The sequence below is a fragment of the Cyclopterus lumpus genome, chromosome 10 (assembly GCF_009769545.1).
Source record: "Cyclopterus lumpus isolate fCycLum1 chromosome 10, fCycLum1.pri, whole genome shotgun sequence".
Taxonomy (NCBI): domain Eukaryota; kingdom Metazoa; phylum Chordata; class Actinopteri; order Perciformes; family Cyclopteridae; genus Cyclopterus; species Cyclopterus lumpus.
In genome coordinates, this window is record NC_046975.1 from 24,138,894 (window position 1) to 24,145,814 (window position 6,921).

A 6,921-nucleotide genomic window follows, 5' to 3' on the forward strand; every position below is an offset into this window, starting at 1 on the left:
CAGTAAAGTTTGAACTTATCTGGATCAATAAGAGAACTGTTTGTGTGTTCAGTCTGATCTGGATCAATAAATGATAAAGAGGAGTGATCACTGCAGTATAACAACTACACCAGTATAACGTACACCAGTATAACAGACACCAGTATAACAGACACCAGTATAACGTACACCAGTATAACAGACACCAGTATAACGTACACCAGTATAACAGACACCAGTATAACGTACACCAGTATAACGTACACCAGTATAACAGACACCAGTATAACAGACACCAGTATAACAGACACCAGTATAACAGACACCAGTATAACGTACACCAGTATAACATACACCAGTATAACGTACACCAGTATAATGTACACCAGTATAACAGACACCAGTATAATGTACACCAGTATAATGTACACCAGTATAACAGACACCAGTATAACGTACACCAGTATAATGTACACCAGTATAATGTACACCAGTATAACAGACACCAGTATAATGTAGACCAGTATAATAGACACCAGTATAACAGACACCAGTATAACATACACCAGTATAACATACACCAGTATAATGTACACCAGTATAACAGACACCAGTATAACGTACACCAGTATAATGTACACCAGTATAACAGACACCAGTATAACATACACCATTATAACAGACACCAGTATAACATACACCATTATAACAGACACCAGTATAACAGACACCAGTATAACATACACCATAATAACATACACCAGTATAACATACACCATTATAACAGACACCAGTACAACAGACACCAGTATAACAGACACTAGTATAACATACACCAGTATAACGTAGACCAGTATAACATACACCAATATGACAGACACCAGTATGACAGACACCAGTATAACAGACACTAGTATAACATACACTAGTATAATGTACAACAGTATAACAGACACCAGTATAACAGACACCAGTATAACATACACCATTATAACAGACACCAGTATAACAGACACCAGTATAACAGACACCAGTATAACATACACCATTATAACATACACCAGTATAACATACACCATTATAACATACACCAGTATAACATACACCAGAATAACGTACACCAATCTAACAGACACCAGTATGACAGACACCAGTATAACATACACCAGTATAACATACACCATTATAACAGACACCAGTATAACAGACACCAGTATAACATACACCAGTATAACATACACCAGTATAACATACATCAGTACAATGTACACCAGTATATCAGACACCAGAATAACAGACACCAGTATAACAGACACCAGTATTACAGACACAATAATAACAGACACCAGCATAACATACACCAGTATAACAGACACCAGTATAACATACACCAGTATAACAGACACCAGCATAACATACACCAGCATAACATACACCAGTATAACAGACACCACCATAACATACACCAGTATAACAGACACCAGCATAACATACACCAGTATAACAGACACCACCATAACATACACCAGTATAACGGACACCAGTATAACGCACACCAGTATAACAGACACCAGTATAACAGACACCAGTATAACAGACACCATTATAATAGACACCAGTATAACAGACGCCAGTATAACAGACACCAGCATAACATACACCAGTATAACAGACACCAGTATAACAGACACCAGTATAACAGACACCAGCAAAACATACACCAGTATAATAGCCACCAGTATAACATACACTAGTACAACAGACACCAGTATAACAGACACCAGTATAACAGACACCAGTATAATGTACACCAGTATAATGTACACCATTATAACAGACACCAGTATAACAGACACCAGTATAATAGACGCCAGTATAACAGACACCAGTATAATGTACACCAGTATAACAGACACCAGTATAATGTACACCAGTATAACAAACACCGGTATAACATACACAAATTTAACAGACACCAGTATAACAGACGCCAGTATAACAGACACCAGTATAACAGACACCAGTATAACAGACACCAGCATAACATACACCAGTATAACAGACACCAGTATAACAGACACCAGCATAACATACACCAGTATAACAGCCACCAGTATAACATACACCAGTATAACAGACACCAGTATAACATACACCAGTATAACAGACACCAGTATAATGTACACCAGTATAATGTACACCATTATAACAGACACCAGTATAACAGACACCAGTATAACAGACACCAGTATAACAGACACCAGTATAATAGACACCAGTATAACAGACACCAGTATAATGTACACCAGTATAACAGACACCAGTATAATGTACACCAGTATAACAGACACCAGTATAATATACACCAGTATAACAAACACCGGTATAACAAACACCGGTATAACAAACACCAGTATAACATACACCAGTATAACAGACACCAGTATAATGTACACCAGTATAACAGACACCAGTATAACATACACCAGTATAACAGACACCAGTATAATGTACACCAGTATAACAAACACCAGTATAACATACACCAGTATAACAGACACCACCATAACATACACCAGTATAACGGACACCAGTATAACGCACACCAGTATAACAGACACCAGTATAACAGACACCAGTATAACAGACACCATTATAATAGACACCAGTATAACAGACGCCAGTATAACAGACACCAGTATAACAGACACCAGTATAACAGACACCAGTATAACAGACACCAGCAAAACATACACCAGTATAATAGCCACCAGTATAACATACACCAGTATAACAGACACCATTATAATAGACACCAGTATAACAGACGCCAGCATAACATACACCAGTATAACAGACACCAGTATAACAGACACCAGTATAAGAGACACCAGCAAAACATACACCAGTATAATAGCCACCAGTATAACATACACCAGTATAACAGACACCAGTATAATGTACACCAGTATAATGTACACCATTATAACAGACACCAGTATAACAGACACCAGTATAACAGACACCAGTATAACAGACACCAGTATAATAGACGCCAGTATAACAGACACCAGTATAATGGACACCAGTATAACAGACACCAGTATAATGTACACCAGTATAACAAACACCGGTATAACATACACAAATTTAACAGACACCAGCAAAACATACACCAGTATAATAGCCACCAGTATAACATACACCAGTATAACAGACACCAGTATAATGTACACCAGTATAATGTACACCATTATAACAGACACCAGTATAACAGACACCAGCAAAACATACACCAGTATAATAGCCACCAGTATAACATACACCAGTATAACAGACACCATTATAATAGACACCAGTATAACAGACGCCAGCATAACATACACCAGTATAACAGACACCAGTATAACAGACACCAGCAAAACATACACCAGTATAATAGCCACCAGTATAACATACACCAGTATAACAGACACCAGTATAATGTACACCAGTATAATGTACACCATTATAACAGACACCAGTATAACAGACACCAGCAAAACATACACCAGTATAATAGCCACCAGTATAACAGACACCAGTATAACAGACACCAGTATAATGTACACCAGTATAACAAACACCGGTATAACATACACAAATTTAACAGACACCAGTATAACAGACGCCAGTATAACAGACACCAGTATAACAGACACCAGTATAACAGACACCAGCATAACATACACCAGTATAACAGCCACCAGTATAACATACACCAGTATAACAGACACCAGTATAACATACACCAGTATAACAGACACCAGTATAATGTACACCAGTATAATGTACACCATTATAACAGACACCAGTATAACAGACACCAGTATAACAGACACCAGTATAATAGACACCAGTATAACATACACCAGTATAACAGACACCAGTATAACATACACCAGTATAACAGACACCAGTATAATGTACACCAGTATAATGTACACCATTATAACAGACACCAGTATAACAGACACCAGTATAACAGACACCAGTATAACAGCCACCAGTATAACATACACCAGTATAACAGACACCAGTATAATAGACACCAGTATAACAGACACCAGTATAATGTACACCAGTATAACAGACACCAGTATAATGTACACCAGTATAACAGACACCAGTATAATACACACCAGTATAACAAACACCGGTATAACAAACACCGGTATAACATACACAAATTTAACATACACCAGTTTAACAGACACCAGCATAACATACACCAGTATAACAGACACCAGTATAACAGACACCAGCATAACATACACCAGTATAACAGCCACCAGTATAACAGCCACCAGTATAACAGACACCAGTATAATGTACACCAGTATAACAGACACCAGTATAATGTACACCAGTATAATGTACACCAGTATAACAGACACCAGTATAACAGACACCAGTATAACAGACACAAGTACACCATGTGCCGTGCCTCTGAGCTGCTGCCACTAATTGGGCCTGTGAGAACACAATGAGGGTCCACAGAGTCCAGGGACCAGACCTCCATTCAGACCAGATATGTAACCGGAGCCACCGTATTATTATTGGAGCCGCTAGTTGGAGCCCGGCTCCATTGTGTGGACGCTTCGAGGCCAAGATTATGTGGTTGGGTAGAAAAACAAGAGAAAGAGCCCCCGCCCCCCCCCTCCCCTCGCTGGGAACCTGCTCCACACAAGGACCCATTAGGGACCAGCTCTGGTCAGGTTGCTGTGCTCACCTGGAGCCAGTAGAACCCAGCAGGACTCACTCTTTCATCCTTTGTAACAGCGAACAGGAAGGGGAGGGGCTTTTATTCTGACAGGCAGCTGGTAGAGAACCCCCCCACTGACCCCCCCCCCCCCCACACACACACACACACACACACACACACACACACACACACACACACACACACACCCACACACAACATAGTCAGTATCACAACAACAAGACTTCATCCTCTACTGGACTTCACCTCATACCCCCTAAGCTACTCTGTTCAACCTCATCCTTATTTCCTCATCGTCATCCTCATCATCCTCATGGTCATCATCATCACCACTGATATGGGTGTGATGGAATAGTAGGTGGTGATGGTGGAGTAGGTAGTATTGGTGGAGTAGTAGGTGGTGATGGTGGAGTAGGTAGTGATGGTGGAGTAGGTGGTGATGGAGTAGTAGGTGGTGATGGAGTAGTAGGTGGTGATGGTGGAGTAGGTAGTGATGGTGGAGTAGGTAGTGATGGTGGAGAAGGTGGTGATGGTGGAGTAGGTAGTATTGGTGGAGTAGTAGGTGGTGATGGTGGAGTAGGTGGTGATGGTGGAGTAGGTAGTGATGGTGGAGTAGGTGGTGATGGTGGAGTAGGTAGTGATGGTGGAGTAGGTAGTGATGGAGTAGTAGGTGGTGATGGAGTAGTAGGTAGTGATGGTGGAGTAGGTGGTGATGGTGGAGTAGGTGGTGATGGAGTAGTAGGTGGTGATGGTGGAGTAGGTAGTGATGGTGGAGTAGGTAGTATTGGTGGAGTAGTAGGTGGTGATGGTGGAGTAGGTGGTGATGGTGGAGTAGGTAGTATTGGTGGAGTAGTAGGTGGTGATGGTGGAGTAGGTAGTATTGGTGGAGTAGTAGGTGGTGATGGTGGAGTAGGTGGTGATGGTGGAGTAGGTAGTATTGGTGGAGTAGTAGGTGGTGATGGTGGAGTAGGTGGTGATGGTGGAGTAGGTAGTGATGGTGGAGTAGGTGGTGATGGAGTAGTAGGTGGTGATGGTGGAGTAGGTGGTGATGGTGGAGTAGGTAGTGATGGTGGAGTAGGTGGTGATGGAGTAGTAGGTGGTGATGGTGGAGTAGGTGGTGATGGTGGAGTAGGTGGTGATGGAGTAGTAGGTGGTGATGGTGGAGTAGGTAGTGATGGTGGAGTAGGTGGTGATGGAGTAGTAGGTAATGATGGTGGAGTAGGCGGTGATGGTGGAGTAGGTGGTGATGGAGTAGTAGGTGGTGATGGAGTAGTAGGTGGTGATGGTGGAGTAGGTGGTGATGTAGTAGTAGGTAGTGATGGAGTAGTAGGTAGTGATGGAGTAGTAGGTGGTGATGGGGGAGTAGGTGGTGATGGTGGAGTAGGTGGTGATGGAGTAGTAGGTGGTGATGGTGGAGTAGGTGGTGATGGAGTAGTAGGTAGTGATGGAGTAGTAGGTGGTGATGGAGTAGTAGGTGGTTATGGTGGAGTAGGTGGTGATGGAGTAGTAGGTAGTGATGGAGTAGTAGGTAGTGATGGAGTAGTAGGTGGTGATGGGGGGAGTAGGTGGTGATGGTGGAGTAGGTGGTGATGGAGTAGTAGGTGGTGATGGTGGAGTAGGTAGTGATGGAGTAGTAGGTGGTGATGGTGGAGTAGGTAGTGATGGAGTAGTAGGTGGTGATGGTGGAGTAGGTGGTGATGGTGGAGTAGGTGGTGATGGTGGAGTAGTAGGTAGTGATGGAGTAGTAGGTGGTGATGGTGGAGTAGTAGGTAGTGATGGAGTAGTAGGTGGTGATGGTGGAGTAGTAGGTAGTGATGGAGTAGTAGGTGGTGATGGTGGAGTAGGTAGTATTGGTGGAGTAGTAGGTAGTGATGGAGTAGTAGGTGGTGATGGTGGAGTAGTAGGTAGTGATGGAGTAGTAGGTGGTGATGGTGGAGTAGGTGGTGATGGTGGAGTAGGTGGTGATGGTGGAGTAGGTAGTATTGGTGGAGTAGTAGGTAGTGATGGTGGAGTAGGTAGTGTTGGTGGAGTAGTAGGTAGTGATGGTGGAGTAGGTAGTGTTGCTGGAGTAGTAGGTGGTGATGGAGTAGTAGGTGGTGATGGAGTAGTAGGTAGTGATGGTGGAGTAGGTGGTGATGGAGTAGTAGGTAGTGATGGTGGAGTAGGTAGTGTTGGTGGAG